General features: G+C 42.8%; 1 pseudogene across 1 annotated transcript in view; it reads right to left on the minus strand.

The window, feature by feature from the left end:
* Positions 1–9,822: 9,822 nt before the first annotated feature.
* LOC310824115 (cytochrome P450 3A27-like) overlaps positions 9,823–21,077 on the minus strand; it is a 148,058-nt pseudogene continuing 136,803 nt past the window's right edge. The window contains exon 12 of the transcript in view: positions 9,823–9,939. The product of the transcript in view is annotated as a cytochrome P450 3A27-like (transcript). The remainder of the gene's footprint in view (positions 9,940–21,077) is intronic.

Genomic DNA, 21,077 nt, shown 5'->3' on the forward strand with positions numbered 1-21,077 from the left:
TTATGTCAGTCTAATCAATGAAATCAATAGCTTCATTTATTAAGCACAAAATGACTGAAAGCTATATGGGGGCAGTTGTACCGACTGTGAGGAACAGTGGGCTGAAGATGTCAAACTTGAGCATTTTCTTGAAGTTGGTCACAAAGGGGTCGGAGGGGTTGTGGAGGGAGTCGATGTCGACACTGAATGAAGTACTGACGACCACATCCATACTGTATGGTCCAAAGAACCTGGAACACAACCACACAATCTCTGACCACCAGAACCACAACCACAAAATTAAAGGGGGAGTTCACTGAAATTACAAATTCACCTTATCGTCTCGGAGATAAATACTCACTCCTTTAGTTCAATGGGCTCATCGTTATCAGCCGTCTTCTTCAGATTGCTGACCAAGTTACCAGAGTGCTGCTTCATGATCCTGAGCATCTGAGTTGGGAAGGATACATGGAAAAATATCATGATTGATACGTGGATTAATATGTGCAAAACATATATTAATATCATGTTTGAAACAGGAATTATTTTAATGTTTATATAGCCTGAGAATATACATCCATACAGGATACATTATGTATATAGTCAAAGAATAAGTGACTCCAAAGATGAACTATTATTCTATACTCTGTCATCTGACCACTGAACTTATCGAAGATAAGATCAAATATACTTTATTGTCCCGGATGAAGATTTGTCTTGGATTAATTAATTAAAGTTGCTGCTTCACGCAACAACAAACAACAATGAATACACACTATACACATAGTACAAATCACACACACACTCTCACACACTCTCACACACACACACACACACACACACACACACACACACACACACACACACACGCGTCAGAGTTGTTAGTCATTCATTTATTTGTGTTGTATAAAGGAATGAATGAAAGAAGGAGAGGAGAGATGGGACTGTACCTCTTTGATCCGCCCACTGGTGAAGGAGGGAGACAGGACACTGCGGATCCGTCTCCATGCATCATCCTCAGCGATAAACACGGCGTCATACAGAGGCCCGTTGAGATAGATATTCTAGAAAAATTATTATTATTATATACTGCAAGATTAACCTAATATTAATAATGCTATAATAACAATGATATTATCTATTTAAGGAGCCCTTATGTTTTTTTTCCCATACAACAACTTCAATTTAGCGTATTACCCTCCTGTTAGTGAAAAGGGAGTAGCATTCCTTGATGAGGATGGTTTTGATCATGGCTGTGTCCATGATACACAGGACGGGCTGACGGCCATCATAGATCCTACAGACCAGCAAAAACAAAGATAGTTAGATATACACTCACCCAACACTTTATTAGGAACACTATACTAATACTAGGTAGAGCCTCCCTTTGCTCTCAAAACAGCCTCAATTCTTCGTGACATTGATTCCTTTGAGATTCTGGTCAATGATGACATGATTGCATCACGCAATTCCTGCACATTTTTCAGGTGCACTTTCAAGATGTGAATCTCCCGTTGTGCCACATCCCAAAGATGTTCTATTGGATTCAGATCCGGTGACAAGGAAGGCCACTGAAGAACACTGAACTCATTGTCATGTTCATGAAACCAGTTTAAGACGACTTTTGCTTTGTGACATGGTGCATTATCATGCTGGAAGTAGCCATTAGAAGGTGGGTAAATTGTGGCCATGAAGGGATGCACATGGTCAGCAACAATACTTAAATAGGCTGTGGCATTCAAGCAAATATACCGTAGATAGAGACAGACAGACCCATCACATATCCTGCACTCTTTGAAAAAGTGCTACCTAGAACCAAAAAGGGTTCTTCTTCCACTGTCCCTTTGAAGAAACCTTTTGGGTTCCATGTAAAACCCTTTCCACAGAAGGTTATACAGTACCGTGCGTAAGTAATGGGACAGTGAAGCATTTTTTCTTCTGTTTGGATTTGAAATAAAAACGTAGAGATTTTTATTTTTTATATAATGTACATATTGGTTTATCATTCAGAAATTCCAACACTTTTATGCATAATCCCCCTATTTCAGGCTACACAAAAGTGATAGGACAATTGGCTTGACAAGTGTGTTCGTCAGGTGTGTTCCGTCACATAATTTGTGCAGTCTGCTATTCAGGGAAGCCTTTTATCCAATGCATTTGGACGCATTTGCTTGCACTCAAGCAGACAAGATGTTTCTGTGCACTTCAGAATACATTCTGCTGCTGCCGTCAGCAGGTACAATCATCAATTAAGACAAGTTAACAAGTTCTAATGGCAACTATACATGCCCAAACCTAACACCCCCTGCACCATGTTTCACAGATGAGGTGGTATGCTGTAAATCTTGGGCAGATCCTTTTTTCTCCAAACTTTCATTTTTACGAGACCTCTGCTGGCTTTTTAGGTACTTTTTTTTAGCAAACTGTGACCATCATTTTTGATGATAACTAGTGGTTTTTGATGATAACCGTGTCTTCCTCTTAGTTACAAACAAACCAGAATTAAATGCATAGGTCTATGGATGGATGTTCTCATTGGAACAGCTGGAAGACTTTCTATGCATCCCCGAAAAAACACATGTATGCAAACACACACACACACACACACACACACACACACACACACACACACACACACACACACACACAAACACACAGACACAGGCATGTTTAAGATATGCGTAGCCCATGTTTATTAGTTGACTTAGTTGTGATAGACAGTGTAGTTGTAGATAGTGTAGTTGACTAGTTTAGATACAGCGCACGAAGCAACAAGCAGGTACAATATCAGCACACCTCAGCATTACTACACCCACGTGCTACCACAGGGAACTGGTACCCGCATAGTTAGATATGGCACTGGTCTCACACTAGAGAGAACTGGCATATTCTAGATCATTATACGAGGTAACTAACTAGGAATTATGTCAAACTAGAAAGTGCTCAGTAGTCCCAGGGCTACAAACACAAGCTGGCCAACCCTCCTGCAAACAGGGTGCTAATATTTCTCAATATTAGCTTGTCAAAGCTAGCCAAGGTTCTCAGCTGTCCGGGAACAACAAGTAACTTAGTTAGCCGACCGTCCCAAGTGCTAGCTGTAGCCTACACATATGACCTAGCAAGTTATAATAATAACCTGAGGAATTATTGTTGAGCTAGGGTTCAACAATAACAAAGAATTGAGAGCTCACAGGTTAGCCTGCTAGCTCAGAGAGTTAACAGGTGCTCAGAAGGTGAAAATCGTCGTTGAATGTCGAGCTGAACCGTAGGATTCTATCAGAGACAATCTAACGCCCCGTGAGAATCATAGGCTGAGGTGTAGCCAGCTACAACAACACAACTACAGTACACTTCAGACAGTCAGAGAGTGAAGAGTGGAAAGGATGAAATGGTGCGCTTGGAGCATCTCTTTATTGGGACAGGTGATGGGCGTTGCTATCACTTGCAAGTGTGTACAAGGCGTGATTCTGTGAATCAAGATGTAAATACAGTGCTCTCGGAAAGTATTCAGACCCTTTAACTTTTTCCACATTTTGTGATGTTACAGCCTTATTCTAAAATGGATTCAACATTTTTTTTTCCTCATCAATCTACACACAATACCCCATGATGACAAAGTGAAAACAGGTTTTTAGAAATTGTTGCTAATTTATTCAAAATAAAAAACTGAAATATCACCTTTACATAAGTATTCAGACCCTTTACTCAGTTCTTTGTTGAAGCACCTTTGTCATTATTGCGTATTGTGTGTAGATTAATGATTAGATTAATAATTTAATCTATTTTAAAATAAGGCTGTAACATAACATAATGCGGAAAAAGTGAAGGGGTCTGAATACTTTCAGAATGCACTGTATGTGTCTGTTATAGTCCCATTGTGTGATTGGTGTGTGTACTGATTTCTGGCACAGGCCTTAACTGATCCAACAAGTTCACCAATCATCAATGGTTTGATATGAAGTTGATGGATTTTAATGTTACATGCTACACCAGTGCGTGTGTAAAGTGTTGACATTGCGCGGCTGCTGTAGCAGCAACGCAAAATGATTCTTGGAGTGCTTGGAAATGGTATCAATGCTTTTTGGACGCTTAAAAACATATTCAATTAGTTTCATAGTATGGTAAAGTAATAGAAACATAGATTACAGAAATACATACAATAGTGGTACCTGTATGAAAAACAAAGTGATTGTCCTCGTTTATATTTGGAGGTAGAGGACAAACCCCAACTCTAACATATTCAGACTTGACAAGACTCTCAACATATGTAGAGAATCCATAAATTAGAAGTTCCTTGCAGAAACAGACTGGGAGGGCTATTTATTCTGCATCCACACGTGCAACTGGTCACGTTTCTGGTGTAAGAGTAAATACTGCCATCTAGGGTTTAGAGATGGTTAACAGGAAATGGATACATTATTTTACGGATGTACTTTAGGCCTACGTTTGAGTAATTTAGCAGAAGCTCTTATCCAGAGCGACTTAAAATAAATAGCTACATTCATCTTCAGCTACATACATCACGGTCATCACAAGTAAGACTTTCTATAATAATAAATGCCACAAGCAGTCACAGTGGTAGAGAAAGGAAGTCAATTTAATTTAATGTTCAACTTAATTTATTGAACTTAAGACAACTATATAAATTGATTTGCTATGTATCCCTAAATAGAGGCCAATTGTGTTGAGGTTTCCAGGCTAACGGTGTCGGCATGTGCAGTCCCCTGTCTTATCTCTTCACCCCCACACGCTCTCAGCCAGGGCCACATCAACAAGGCTTTTGACAGAAAGGCTCGTCCCCTGGTTTGCCTGATTGTGTACCAGCTGAGCCATCAGAGAACATGAGGGTTGGGGCATATCTGCATATCTGGAGCCATCGTTCATCTGAAATTAAAAAAGTAACATCAGAGGGGAGTGCAAGGTGAGACAAGAATTGGACAAATTCAACTGAGAGTTGAAGGTCATGGACTAAATGCTATAGTAAAACTAGCAACAATCACCTTCATCTACTTAGTCTATAGGTTCTCTACCATCTCTCTAATCGTCACCATGCTCACCTTCTTCAATGTCTCCCTCTCCTGTTCTAGCTTCTCTTTTTCCAGACTCTGTTTCGCTCTTTCTTCAGCCACCATCACCAGGGCCTCTCTCCTCTTGACTGCCTCCATTTCTTTTTCCATCTGTTTCTTGGCCTTGAGAAATGTCTCCTTCTCCTTCCACATCCCAAGCATTTCTTGCTCCACCTTCTGCCCGTCTCTTTTGATTTTCATCCACTCCTTCTTTATCATTTGCAACTCTGCTCCGACCTTCTCTGTCTTTCTAAGCATCTCCTTTGAGGTCTCCTTCTCCTGCTCTTCCTTCTCTTTTTCCTTGCTCAGTTTAAGTCTTTCTTCGGCCTCCATCACCAGGGCCTCTCTCCTCTTGACTGCCACCATATTTTTCTCCATCTCTTTCTCCATCTGTTTCTTGGCCTTGAGAAATGTCTCCTTCTCCTTCCACATCCTGAGCATTTCTTGCTCCACCTTCTGTCCGTCTCTTTGGATTTTCACGCTCTCCTTCCTCATCATATTTAACTCTGCCTCTGCCTTCTCAGCCTTTCTAAGTATCTCCTTTGAGGACTCCTTCTCTTTCTCAATCTCCATCATGAGGATCTTGATCCCACTGTCCATCTCCTCCCTCTCCCTATTGAACTCATTCCTGTCCTCCTGCAGTCTTTCTGCCTTTCTGGCCAGGATCTCCTCCTCCCTCTGCCTAACTTTTTGGTCCCTTCTCTTTTGTTTCTCATATTCCTCTATCTTTTTCTCAAACTCTGCCTTCTCTGTCTTAATCCTCTCATGCTCCTTCCTGATATCCTCAATACTCATATATATTTTCACCTCCATTGTTTTTATGCACCTACAGTAGATAGAACACAAACAAAAATGATTGAAATAATCTCCACACACCCATACTATAATGCAACAGGAATGTCAGAAAGATTCCCCAAATGAGAATGGTATAACAATCTTTGAGTTTGCCCTTCTGAATCAGTCAACAAATACCAGTACACCGATTGGCAGCAAAGAAATGTTATTATCTATAATGTGCGTTCGGCTGGCGTCATAATGGGTTTGGAATGACTATCATGGTAATTCACTGCCTAACAACTCTTATCAGCGTTCGATGCAATGGTTCGAAGTGACTTGGTCCTGTCAGAGGCCTATGTTAGAGTCAGCAAAAGCTTCCAGTGTGGGTTGGCTGGCTATGTTTGTTGACACGCCTTGAAATATAGCCTACAATTGTGGCCAACAGGTCAAATATCAGTGGCCATATAATGGGCACATTTCATTAACTGGAATCCGCCAGGTACAGGTAGGAGCCTATAGGCTAACAAGCAGAAGACCTCCGCAAAATTAAAATAGCCCTAATTCAATTCATGCATTTAGGTCTCTAATAATAATAACAAATATATTTGATTTGGAATGTGTTTTTCATTTGTAGCCGACAATTTCAAAGCCTGTGCAGTTGAGTGCAATAGACACACAAACAAAAACACAAACAAAACACTAACAACAACAAGAGGACAGGACCTAAAGGAAGGCCTTTCTAAAGATGTGAGTTTTTAGGCATATAGAAATATCCAACGCTGAATTCGACTTAATGGGAATATCATCTCCTAGTGACAGATATCTCTCAGTGACATTTTTACGCGTCCCTTGTCCAAATGCTGTAAAGGTAGTCGGCCTATGCCGTCTCAGGTATTTACAAATACAAGTGTTATAAAACTATACTATATGTCAACTATACTACATCTCTGGCCTACATTAGCCTACCTCAGTCAGTAGGCTGTGTATAAGCGCCGAATCTTCCGGTTATAATCTCTTTATATCTCACTCTGGTAATACTGATTGCACAGGTTCAGGTTGCGTCTTAGCTCGTTATGCCACTGAACTAAAAGTTCAAGAACTTTGTGTATTATTGCAGAACATTCTCAATTCTGTGTACATATCAACGTCATAATGATACCAATAGCAACGCATTTTGGGTGGAATCCTAACTCCAAATCCGCGCGCGTAAATCTTGCATTCATGTCAATGGGAAATTGATTCGATTTACACGCGGATCTCGAGTTAGGATTCCACTGCAATACACATTTAAGTTTAAGTTCATTTGAATTTATAGTGCATTTTACCCACAATATACGGCTTACACAAAAGTAGCCTACAAGACAAATACAACATTTGAAAAAACATATTGCATAGAATCAAATTTGGGGATATACAGGTTTTTTTTCTTTATAAAGTACATTACAAACATAAAGTCTCATAAAGTACATTACAAATACGAAACAATTATTAGTCCTATTTTTTATTAGTAATAATAATAAGTATTTTATATTTAATACAAAATAGATTAAATGGTGAAATTGGTGTGTATAAATATATAAAACTTGACTCATAATCCGTATAGTGCTGTTTTTGGAGTAATTACTAATTACTAGTAATTACTAGTGTGTGCGGACTGCGCTCCCTGTCCCGTCTTTCTGCTGTGGGGCAGCGGAGCACTCTTGCCCCATCGTTGCGAGGGGAACAACGTGAGCGTGTTTGGCGTAAGCAGGGAAAACCTCACGCAAATTATATTGGGTATGAATTCTGCCTAGCAACAGGTGGCGAAAAACTATTAAACGCTAATCTCGTTAACGTGGTCTGACATGACAGGAAATAATCACAAAGCAATTCAGTTCATCTACTGTACGTCTATCGCTAATGCTAGCTAGCTAAAGTTTTCACAATGAATCGTGTAGATTATTTGTTGACCATGCGGTTTAGTACATTGCCTTTGGAAGAGAAGTTGGAGATAAAACGTTTAGGGCCAACAGGAATGGTTTGACAAAAAGAGATGGCTAACCGCTACCACCTCGAAACATGCGCTGTTCTGTTTCCCATGTATGATTTTTGGTGGAGACTATTTGGGCATCGGCTGGATTCAAAGACATTATACATCTGTCAGAACAGAACAGACACCAGCGACTGAACGGCCGTGACATGATTTCCATTGAAAATGCATTGATCCAGGGACAGATGGATTTCAACAGTAAAGTCATCGAGAGGTTTGCTGAAGCAACGAACCGCCGCGCTACTTTCCTATTCAAGTGAGCGGGTCTGTTTGGACATGTATGACAAATGGACAATGCGCCGTTCACTGTAGACTATATTGCTTTTGTTTTGTAGTCATTTTAAACGTTATACTGGCTGTGATATAAAGTGGAGGACTAAATGTTACGTATAGGCCTAATATCTAGACCGTTGATGGGCACACTTGTTACTTGTCGCTTTCAGAACCCTGGACTGGGCTCGGGCTGTATAATCATATAGTTCCGTTAATTAGCCTAGCCTACTTTCCGTGATTTAATGTGACTTTTGTAGTGTGTTATAGCCTCTGCACTGATGCTATTTATTTCACATTTAAAATAATACAATTGATAAAACCTGATTAAACTTTCCTACAAGTTAACGATGTGCCGAATGCTTGTATTTTGATTAAACATGCAAGTTATTGAAGACACGTGTCTGTCTCATCTTTTTACTTTGTTGCAGTATAGGCGTTCTGTGTCGCGCTGAAGCGTATGAAGTGTATTCAGTTATGGGGTTTACTGTACATACTTTTTCTCTGCACTGTTCCTGCTGCAGAGGATGCGTAAACGATTTTCCCATGTTGTTTTTTGGTTGTGGTCTGTGTTTATACATTTAGGCTATTAGTTGTATCCTACTTTTCAGTTTTACAAGTCAAATCTTATGACAGATGAGATGGCACTTCAACCGATAAAATGCAGGTACATTTTGACTACTGCTGCACTACGATACCCATAGATAGACCCAATACATTGGTAACTGCACTACTTATACAGCTCATATACTGCTTATACTGTTCATACTGCATTCTATATTTATTCTGCTTATAATGTTACTGTTAATACATATATTGCTTATACTGCACTACTTATACTGCTCATATACTGCTTATACTGCTCATATACTGCTTATACTGCACTACTTATACTGCTCATATATTGCTTATACTGCTTATACTGCACTACTTATACTGCTCATATACTGCTTATACTGCACTACTTATACTGCTCATATATTGCTTATACTGCTCTACCTGTATATATTGTTCACATTGCACTTTTCTGCTTTTTTGCACTTCTGGTTAGACGCTAACTGCATTTCGTTATCTTTGTACTTGTACTCTGCACAATGACAATAAAGTTGAATCTAATCTAACACCTATTTATTGTCATGTTTTGATGGCATGTTGTTCATTCTCATGTTATGATTTAGTTTGTGATTATACACACGTTTTTAGCGTGATGATAGAGACCCACTACCAGACAAGTACAAAACATACACAAGTCACATGCAAATCCCTGCACTGCAGACGACAGACAACAACTGTCTCTGTACAACTAGTCCTGGACCTCCACTAATAGACAGATACAAAGAGAGCAGCATACAGTAGCAGCAGAGCCCAGAGGCGAGGCGAGGCAAGGCAAGCCAAGTTTATTTATATAGCACATTTCATACACAGAGGCAATTCAAAGTGCTTTACGTAAAATAGATAAAAAGGAAAGAGCATGAAAAAAAATTTAGAATAAAAACGCATAAAAGACATAAAAAAAGAATAAAAGTCACAGTGCATTTTAGGGTCACAGTGCAATTATTAGCGCCAATTTAGTTTCAATTTAAGGCAAAAGCGAAGCCCTTTTTTTTTTAAGCCCATTTTTGAAAGTAGCCAGTGTTGGGGCTGATCCTAGATCTATGTGTAACATAATAACTGAGAGACCTGCAGCAGGGCAGGTCCTCATCACTGGCTGTCTGCTTTGAGCTGGTTGTCGTCGGACTCCTGGCAGCGGGACAGCAGCTTGAGTTTGATGGGCCGTATGGGCATCAGAGTGTTCTGTAGGTCCATCTCAATGGGGATCTGGTGAGAGTTGACACACAGTTAAAGTATGAAGGAACGAGTAAAACAGATGTCAGCGTTACACTATGAATGTTACCTAATACAGTGTCACTGTTACGTTCGGGTAGCATTGCACTATAAATTCAAATAAACTCAAACTCCTGGACAACCTCTCTTGGGTCGACATACATTAAAATGGCCCTATGAAGTCTCGAGGGAGTTTTGCAGAAATACAAATAGCTTTTTTTTTTTAAATCTCACACTTCCATCATTTAGTAGGTAGCCTATACTGAGGATGATTGGCGCCTAGTACTGAAAAATGCAATCTGGGAAATTAAATGGGGAGTACATACTCATGCAGTACGCAAGTACAGAATTGTAGTATGGGGGTTCAAACCCGGGTCTCCCATGTGGAAGACACAAACGCTACTATTAAGCCAAGAGGACATCCTCAAGGTCTGAGGGCGACACTTCAGTTTACATGTCTCAGGCAGGGCTACCTCATCACGCGAGTGTGATTCCAAAATCACCTCTGCTACATATAGAAATGCAACAAAGTCATAGGTACAAAATTATATTTACAATCATTGTATCATTATTTTGTCTCACATCTGTCTCTTTGCAGACGGTGAAGTTGAACCTCTGTAGAATCTCCACCATCGCCAGTTTCATCAATACCAGAGCGAATCGCACGGATACAGTTCCGTGGGCCCAACCCGAACAGCATGTAGGTGTATGGGTCGATGCTCTCCTTGTTCTCCTTTCTGAACCTACACTCGGAGAGTTCAGAGGAGGAGGGGTTAAAGAACATATCAATTAAATCACAGTAATATGATGGTTATACATGGTTGAAGAAACCTGTTTGTGTTTGGTCGTCGCATTTAGGTTTGTTTTATGGTTGTTTGTGGAACACTGCTCTTATCGTTGCTGTTGTGATTGATATTGTGGTTGTGGTTAAGATGTGGCCCATTACCTCTCTGGTTTGAACTCCTCTGGGTCTTCCCACACATCGGGGTCACGGTGCAAGGTCCAGATGGGTATCATGACAACCATACCCTTGGGGATGGTGATGCCGCTGATCTCAACAGATTTCTTGGCGACTCTTTCAAGTCGATGGGGTACAACCTGAGAGACTCGTTGATCACGCTGTCTAGATAGTCCATCTGCATCAGAGCCTCGTACTGGATAGGAGCCTGCACAGGGATATTACACTCACATGAGCACTAGTGATTGGTCGTTCACGTAGCCGAAACCCAGAACTAACTATTTTTCGTTGCAAATCTGAAGAGCTGTTAGTTTTTTGTGTTCTTATTTTGGGAAATGAACACAGTACTGTACTTATTCTAATCTGCATAGCCTAATTTCATGACACCCGCATACAGAACGCCATTACTTTCAATGTACGTGTGTAATAGTGACTTGCTTTTTTGTTGTACATGAATAAACAAAAAAATCGCTAAATAATGTTATCTTGATAGTTAGAAGAAAATACATTTAGATTCCACTGAACAATGTAAATGATAGATGTACACAAGGATCAATCAGAAGTCAAAATGCCACTAAACTGGGCTGCTTTTAGTGGATTGACTGCTTGGAATACTGAATGTGCTATAGTCTATTATTTCCTATCACAGTCGACAGACTACAAGAAAACTGTCAGGTGGTTCAAATGTGAATAACTTGGTATCCATTCCATTAACTGTGGCCGGGCAGCACCGAACAGCCCAGAGAACATTACCATGGTGCTTTTGAATATTAGGTCCCTATCTGGCAAAACCTTTATTGATCTTATCTCAGAGCGAAAGCTGCACTGTAATGTTTTTATCTGAAACCTGGCTAAACATGAATGCATGTCAGTCTATTAGAAGTGGGGAAAAAATATATTTTCGCTCTATTATTTATCTAGCCATGTCGCTGAGCAGATGAGAATTTCATGATGAATATGAATATGAATAGTACACCATCAACAGCTTCCTCTTGTGATAATGATTTAGTAACCAGCTTCAACACCAAACTAAGGGCAACTATCGACTCTGTAGCACCAGTCAAACTGAAAAAGGCTGTGGCCAAATTTAAAAGAATTTGCAGAAAGTCTGAGCTGACAAAAACTGCAGGTCCACCTTGATATTCTTCGAGAGCATCTTTCTGCTTTTAATAAGGCAATAAAAAAACGCCAAGACGGGATCATTTCTCAAAATTGATAATGAATCATAACAACTCAAACAGTGCTCTTTTCAACGATTGACAGCCTTATAAATCCCGCCCACAAGACACCTGGTGATCTGCTCTCCACCTACAAATGTGAGGAATTTGCAACATACTTCTGAGATAAGAGAACCAATATTAGGTGAGGAGGATCACTCAGGCAAGACCTGAAGATGTGTTTGATGACTTGTTACCCCACCTTCCACCACATGGAAGCACTATGAACTCTTTTGCAGTGGTCATACAGAAATGCTCAGCAAAGTGGGGGTCTGTTCATCTGCACCTAAAACTACCATGGTGAAACCCCTCCTGAAGAAAAGTAACTTAGACACTTCAGTCCTTAGCGATTTTAGGCCAATCTCCAACCTTCCCTTTTTAAGCAAAAAAATAATAATTCTTGAAAAAAAGGTGTTCAAACTGTTAAATAATCTCCTTCTTCCCAACTGTACCTTTGACATGTTCCAATCTGGCTTTTGTGCCAATCATAGCACTGAGATAGCACTATGTTGTTAAGTTATTAACTAGGTTCTTAATGACCTTAGAATTAATTAATTAATGCTGATGCCAAAATGCTCTTTGTCCTTGTCCTGGTCAAACTGTCTGCACACTTAAAGACACTACTTACAGTAACACTAAGCACCAGGCAAAAAAACAAGGTGTTACCATTGACTCAGATCTTAATTTTGAAACCCATATCAAGAATGTGACTAAAACATATTTGTATCACTTAAAGAAGAGTAAGTAAGTTTGCCGGAAATCTGCCATCGTGGAGAAATTCTGTCTGAAGTTGTCCAAACAACAACATCCTCCCTAATAATAATATATCCCCCCGAAATGAACTTGCAGTGTTGGACATTAGCTGTTGTGTTTCTACATGCGCACACGATTGGGAGAGGCAGCCACCAGAGAAAGGTCAGTCTACTCCCCTAGAACACCCCTGGCACTCACAACATGTTTATATGCAAACCGAATGTCAGGTAGGACACTGCATTTTAAAAAGCGTGTTTTCCGAACCAAAACAGCGTTCGTAAATGAAATATTTATTCATAAGGGATTTATTATAAGGGATCTTGTTCCCTGATCGCTACCGATTAAAGATAGTCATTACAACCGTTAGGAAGCTTTTAGAAAGCTTGAATATTACATGGACCTTTACAGAACACAGCTGTAAAGGTGCAAACTTTCCTCTCGCAGGCTGACACTGAGAGACGAATGCATGCTTGTATTACTAGCAGCCTTGATTACTGTAACACTCTCCTGTCTGGTCGACCAAAGAAATCTATTGGCAAATGATACAGAATGCAGCAGCACGAGTCAGATGGAGAGCACATATCACACAAGTCTCTGCACTGATTACCTGTTAGTTTTATAATTTATTTTAAGATAATTGTATTAGTTTAGAAATCACTCTATGGTCATGCACACCACTGCATGTTAGACATGCTTTTAAGGTATATACCCTGTAGATCCCTCAGGTCCTCAGGTACTAGCCTTTTAACTATTCTGAAGATTCCAACAACACCTATCTACTTCCTGTTTCAAATGAATAATACTGGGCAGAAGTCTGCACAGGGATGCTACAGACACATTAGCACACTGTAAAATACTGTCACCTATCTAACCATCTGTTCCAAAGCAATAGTAATAGATACTGTAGGAGTCTGCAGTGCACAGGGGTTACACACTCATCAGTACCCTCTAAAATACTGTCACTATCATATTTCCTGTTCCACATGAATAGTACTATATAGGAGTCTGCAGAGGGGTTACCTTGTTGGGAAACACAGTGTGTATCTCCTCCTGCAGCTTGGTCATGATGTGAGGGTTGGTTGCCAGATTGTAGGCCAGGAAGGACAGAGAGCTACTGGTGGTCTCATAGCCAGCAAAGATGAACATCATTGCCTGGGACAAGATCTCATGGTCACTCAATCCTATGATGATGGGAGAAATGGGGTGGTAGGTGTGAGAAAGGGACGAAGTAGAGTATTTCCACGGTGTGTTTGTAGGTGTAGGTGTTTGAGGCAGGTACTGTATGTGTGTGTGTTAGATGCTAGTATACAGTGTGTGTGTGTGTGTGTGTGTGTGTGTGTGTGGATGTGTGTGTGTGTGTGTGTGTGTGTGTGTGTGTGTGTGTGTGTGTGTGTGTTTAAGGCAGGCACCTTTACTCTGTTCCTCTCCCTTTGAGTTGCTGTCTTTCTGCGAGTCTATCATCAGCTGCAGGAAATCTACCCGACTCTGGAAGCAGGCTTACGTCAGATCAAAATCACATGAGAACTACCAGATGCTACCAAATCTCTACAATTGTATTACACAATACTGGCTGAAGATCGTATATTTGATCAGTTATATTTACATACCTTCCTGGTGCTAGCCACGCGATTGGACTTGATCTTCTGAAAGACAGCGTAGAAGAAATCTGTGACCGAGGCAGGGAATAGGGATACCTCCATGTTTGCCATAACAGGACCCATGAAGGGGAAGAATGCTGGACGGACAGGAAATGCCACGGTTACAAACAGGAACAGGAAATACCATGATACGTGACTCCAATCCTATTCAATGCACAGCCCTGTCCAGAAACAACTCCTAGGCTCTATCCCTAGACACTTCTGTATCCAATCCACTCAGATCTCCAAGTGTCCAGCATTTAGGAACTAGAGGTTGGTTCTTGACAGGGCCCATGTGTTTGTCAAATGAGTAGAGCGCAAACCATTGGCAGTGTGTTAATATGTGCAAAACATATATTAACATCATGTTTGAAACAGGAATTATTTTAATGTTTATATAGCCTGAGAATATACATCCATACAGGATACATTATGTATATAGTGTGGCGCCCGGCCCGTGCCTAAGCCCATGCGCGAGTGTGGAACGGTGGTAAATGGAGTATATATCTCGCCTCGCTTTGTCTCTGCTGTTTCTGCTGTCCCTCTCTTGCCCCGTGTTGTCTTTGGCAGGACCATGTATGGAGTTCCTGCGCCCCAAGGGGCCACAGCTGCAACCCGTGGAGATAATCACCGTATGCCCATACATGGAGTTCCTGCCCATCAAGGCACAGGTGAAGGGCATCAGCAGGAGCAGCAGAGACGGTACAAAAGTAGCCCACGGAGCACCCAGTGGGGAGGAGTTGCTACGGCGAACCAAGGAGCAGTTGATGAGAGAGAGAATAAGCCAAGTCACCATTGTCCAGTGTATGACCCCTGACCATAGGAGAGCCCGCTACGTTGCCAACCTTCGCCTGTCTGACTACCCCGCTGCCGCCCCGACCTGGAACGTAAGAGGACCACCCACCGTGTACCGAACCCCCCTGCTATCTTCACGACACGACGCCTTCTCACCCCCACCCTCTCTATCATTTCCCTCTCCCCGCTAACCGAATAAATATCTTTGATTATAATTCTGGTGTGGACCTCTCTGCTTACACTGTGTTTGGGTCCGTGACGCGCCCGCACACCCCGGCGGCCGTCACAATAGTCAAAGAATAAGTGACTCCAAAGATGAACTATTATTCTATACTCTGTCATCTGACCACTGAACTTATCGAAGATAAGATCAAATATACTTTATTGTCCTGGATGAAAATTTGTCTTGGATTAATTCATTAAAGTTGCTGCTTCACACAACAACAAACAACAATGAATACACACTATATACACAGTACAAATCACACACACACTCTCACACACACACACACACGTCAGAGTTGTTAGTCATTCATTTATTTGTGTTGTATAAAGGAATGAATGAAAGAAGGAGAGGAGAGATGGGACTGTACCTCTTTGATCCGCCCACTGGTGAAGGAGGGAGACAGGACACTGCGGATCCGTCTCCATGCATCATCCTCAGCGATAAACACGGCGTCATACAGAGGCCCGTTGAGATAGATATTCTAGAAAAATTATTATTATTATATACTGCAAGATTAACCTAATATTAATAATGCTATCATAACAATGATATTATCTATTTAAGGAGCCCTTATGTTTTTTCCCCCATACAACCACTTCAATGTAGCATATTACCCTCCTGTTAGTGAAAAGGGAGTAGCATTCCTTGATGAGGATGGTTTTGATCATGGCTGTGTCCATGATACACAGGATGGGCTGACGGCCATCATAGATCCTACAGACCAGCAAAAACAAAGATAGTTAGATATACACTCACAGAGCACTTTATGAGGAACACTATACTAATACTGGGTAGGGCCTCCATTTGCTCTCAAAACAGCCTCAATTCTTCGTGGCATTGATTCCACAAGATGTTGGAAACATTCCTTTGAGATTCTGGTCCATGATGACGTGATTGCATCACTCAATTCCTGCAGATTTTTCAGGTTCACTTTCAAGATGTGAATCTCCTGTTCTACCACATCCCAAAGGTGTTCTATTGGATTCAGATCCTGGGAAGGCCACTGAAGAACACTGAACTCATTGTCATGTTCATGAAACCAGTTTAACACAACTTTTGCTTTGTGACATGGTGCATTATCATGCTGGAAGTAACCATTAGAAGATGGGTCAATTGTGGCCATGAAGGGATGCACATGGTCAGCAACAATACTCAAATAGGCTGTGGCATTCAAGCGAATATACCGTAGATAGAGACAGACAGACCCATCACAGATCCTGCACTCTTAGAAAAAAAGTGCTACCTAGAACCAAAAAGGGTTCTTCTTCCACTCTCCCTTTGAAGAAACCTTTTGGGTTCCATGTAGAACCCTTTTCCACAGAAGGTTATACAGTACCGTGCGAAAGTAATGGGACAGTGAAGCATTTTTTCTTCTTTTTGGAGTTGAAATGAGAACGTAGAGATTCTCATCTTTTATTTGATGTTATTTGTGTACATATTGGTTTATCATTCAGAAATTACAACACTTTTATGCATAATCCCGCTATTTTAGGCTACACAAAAGTGATGGGACAATTGGCTTGACAGGTGTGTTCCGTCACATAATTTGTGCAGTCTGCTATTGGTGTCTTGTCAACATGAGGACCAAAGAGATGTTATTGAAAGTCAGGGAAGCCATTATGATGCTGAAATATCAGAAAAAAATGAAACATTAAAACCTTAAACCTACCAACATCAACAGTTTGGAACTTCATTAAAAGGAAAGAAAGCACTGGTGAGCTAAGAAATCGCAAATGGCAAGGAAGACTTCCAGTGGATAACCAAAAAATGCTCACCATAATAAAAAAAATAAAAATAAAAAAACTGCCCATAGATTAGGAACACTCTCCAGGAGGTAGGCGTCAATGAGTCAGAGACTACCATCCGCAGAAGACTTCACCAGCAGAACTACAGAGGCTACACTGCAAGGTGCAAACCACTACTCAGCCACAAAAACAGGCTGGCCAGGTTACGGTTTGCTAAAAAGTACCTAAAAGAGCCTGCAGAGTTCTGGAAAAACATGTACCGGAGAAAGTGTGGAGAAAAAAAGGAACTGCCCAATATTCACAGCATACCACATCATCTGTGAAATATGGGGGAGGGGGTGTTATGCCTTGGGCATGTATGGCTTCCACTGGAACTGGCTCACGTCTCCTTTGATGAGGATGAATTCGGAAGTGTTCAGAAACGTCTTGTCAGTCCAAGTACAAGTTAATTGCTCCAAACTCATTGGACGGCATTTCACCATACAGCAGGACAATGACCCAAAACATACTGCCATAGCAACTAGGAAATTATTCAGGGCCAAAAAGTGAATCCTATAGAATCCTATAGAACATGCATTTAATTTGCTGAAGAGGAGGACAAAACATCCTAAAAAAACAAACAACAATCGCTACAATATAGGTCTGGCAGAGCATTACCAGAGAAGATACCCAGCATCTGGTTGGGTCAATGGGTCACAGACTTTTGCACTTTTGCATACAAATACATGTTTAGTATTTGGTCCCCAAATACTAAACATGAGTGCTTAATTTGGACATTTGCATAATGCAAAAGAAGAAAAAATGCTTGTCCCATTACTTATGCAGGGCACTGCAAATGGAACCCATAAGAGTTATTCAACCAAAGAATCCTTTTAGAACCCTTTTTTTCTTTATTTTTTTAATTACATTTTTGCCCTTTCAATGACATGGAGGGAAGACACAATCACTTCCGATTTGAATTCTGACGTGTCGTGGCTCCTCTTTATTCATGCAGTTTGAGACGTGCTCAGAGGCAATATAGGAGCCTCAACCAATGAGAATCCAGGATGTTGTCAAACATTGGCAACGCACAAGTTGTGTTTGGGACTGTAACAAGTCCGTGACACAGAGGCGGAGTCGAGGTACTGTTTTCTGGGAGTATCCCGTTTATTTTCATAAAATGTTAGTAATAATTCCAATGTTCGTAATAATTTCAATGTTCGTAACACAACGCCACTCGGCGACTTTCCAGTCGCCCTCCTTCTCCCTCGAACACCGAGGCACACACATCTTAAACCATCTAGTCAATGAGGCTTCATTTGCAACAGGTGTGCAACGGAGCCTCGCCGACGTCACCCTGGCCACGGTCCTGTAGCTCCCTCTACAGGCCGAACGCTGCATGTCCCCCCACATACCCCCACCACCCGACACAGGCCGGGGACACGACGGCTGACAACCTACTCCCCCCCCCCCCTGCACGGGAGAGGAAGTCTGCCACGACCATCTGCGCCCCCGGTCTGTGCACGACCGAAAAGTTGAAGGGCTGCAACGCGAGATACCACCGGTGGAGCCACTGGAGGGGAGCATGGTCGGAGTAGAGGGTGAAAGCGCGACCCAGCAGATAGTAGCGGAGGGCGCCGACCGCCCACTTGATGGCCAGGCACTCCTTCTCCACCGTGCTGTACCGGCCCTCCCTCTCCGATAGTTTGCGGCTCAGGTACAGTACCGGCCGGTCAGCCCCCTCCACCCGCTGGGTCAGCACTGCTCCCAGGCCTCTATCCGACGCGTCCGTCTGTAGGGAGAAAGGGAGGTTAAAATCAGGCGCATACAGGACCGTTTCTCCACAAAGAGCTCCCTTAAGGGCCTCGAACGACCCCTGGCACTGGCCCGACCATTGGACCGGATCCGGGGCACCCTTCCGGGTGAGGTCCGTCAAGGGACTGGCCAGCTCTGAAAACCCCGGCACGAACTGCCGGTAATAGCCAGCCAGCCCCAGGAAGGCCCTCACCTCCTTCTTTGTCTTGGGCCGCGGAGTGGCTGCGATGGCCGCAGTCTTTTCAATCTGTGGCCGCACCTCCCCCCGACCCAAGTGGTACCCCAGATACCGGATCTCCCTCCGCCCGATCAAGCACTTCTTCGGGTTGGCCGTCAGCCCCGCCTGCCTCAGGGACCTCAGGGTCCATGAGGTGCTGAAAAGTGGCTGGGGCTCCGAACAACCCGAAAGGGAGCACCGTGAACTGGAATAGCCCGAGCGGAGTGGAGAATGCAGTTTTCTCCCGGGATACCGGCGAGAGTGGAATCTGCCAGTATCCCTTCGTGAAATCCAACGTCGTGAAATACTTGGCCGTGCCAAGCCGGTCCAAGAGCTCGTCAACCCGGGGCATCGGGTAGGCATCGACCTTGGAGACCGCATTAACTCGTCTATAATCCACACAGAACCGTATAGCCCCATCCGGCTTGTTGACAAGCACGATGGGGCTACACCAGTCACTGCGGGACTCCTCGACCACACCCAGCTCCAGCATGGCTTCCAATTCCCTGCACACAATGTCTCGTTTGTGTACCGGCAACCTATAGGGACGCGTGCGCACCGTTAAACCCGGCTGCGTTTCTATGTGGTGGTCGATAAGCGTAGTCCGACCGGGCAAGGGAGAGAACACGTCCGCGAACTTAGCTTGCAAATCTGCAATGTCCGTGGCCTGGCTAGCAGAGAGATGGTTATCAATACCGACCGGAGTGCTAACTTTTGATTTTGGGACTTCCGGACCGAACTCATCTCTCTCTGGAATTATTGTAGCCAGAGCAACAGTGACCACGTCGTTCCATTTTTTTTAGGAGATTTACGTGATACACCTGCAAGCTATCCCCCCGGTCCGAGCGTACTACCTCGTAATCCACGTCCCCCATGCGACGTGTGACCACACCTGTAAATTCTCGCAGGTTAGTTCCCCTGTCGTACAGTCACTTTTGACGCTCCTGGGCTTGCAGCAAATGCTCGCGTGAGATAACCCCTAGGGCGTGGAGCTTTGTGCGCAAGTCCAGGACGTATTGAATCTCATTTTTACTGTCGCTAGACCCTTCCTCCCAATTTTCTTTAAGAAGGTCTAGGACACCCCGAGGCTTACGCCCGTAGAGTAATTCAAACGGGGAAAACCCGGTGGAAGCTTGGGGGACTTCCCGTACCGCAAACAACAGGGGATCTAGCCATTTATGCCAATTCCGACTATCTTCGTGTACGAACTTCCGGATCATTGACTTCAAGGTCCGATTGAACCGCTCACAAAGGCCATCAGTGGCCGGGTGGTAAACACTGGTTCGAATCGCCTTGATGTTCAACAAGCCATACAGTTCCTTGAGGGTGCGTGACATAAAATTAGTGCCCTGATCGGTGAGAATCTCTTTCGGGATTCCCACGTGGGAGATTACTTGAAACAATGCCTGCGCTACACTCCTGGCAGAGATATTGCGCAGCGGTATTGCCTCGGGGTATTGGGTTGCGTAATCTATCAAGACCAACACAAATCGATATCCCTGTGTACACCGATCAAATGGCCCGATAATATCCATCGCAATGCGGTCGAATGGGTTCTCGACCAATGGTAAGGGCCGCAAGGGGGCTTTACCAACTGACATTCGCGCACCACCTACGCACCTCTGCCCGAATTCCCAGCCAATAAAATCGAGCCATTATACGGTTTAGTGTCTTATCATAACCTAAATGGCCCGCCATGGGGTTGAAATGAGCCGCCTGGAAGACCATTTCCCGGCGGCTACGGGGAACCAACAACTGGGTTACTTCCTCCTGGCTATGTGAGTCACGAC

Source organism: Argentina silus (genome assembly GCF_951799395.1).
Source record: "Argentina silus genome assembly, chromosome: Y".
NCBI lineage: Eukaryota > Metazoa > Chordata > Actinopteri > Argentiniformes > Argentinidae > Argentina > Argentina silus.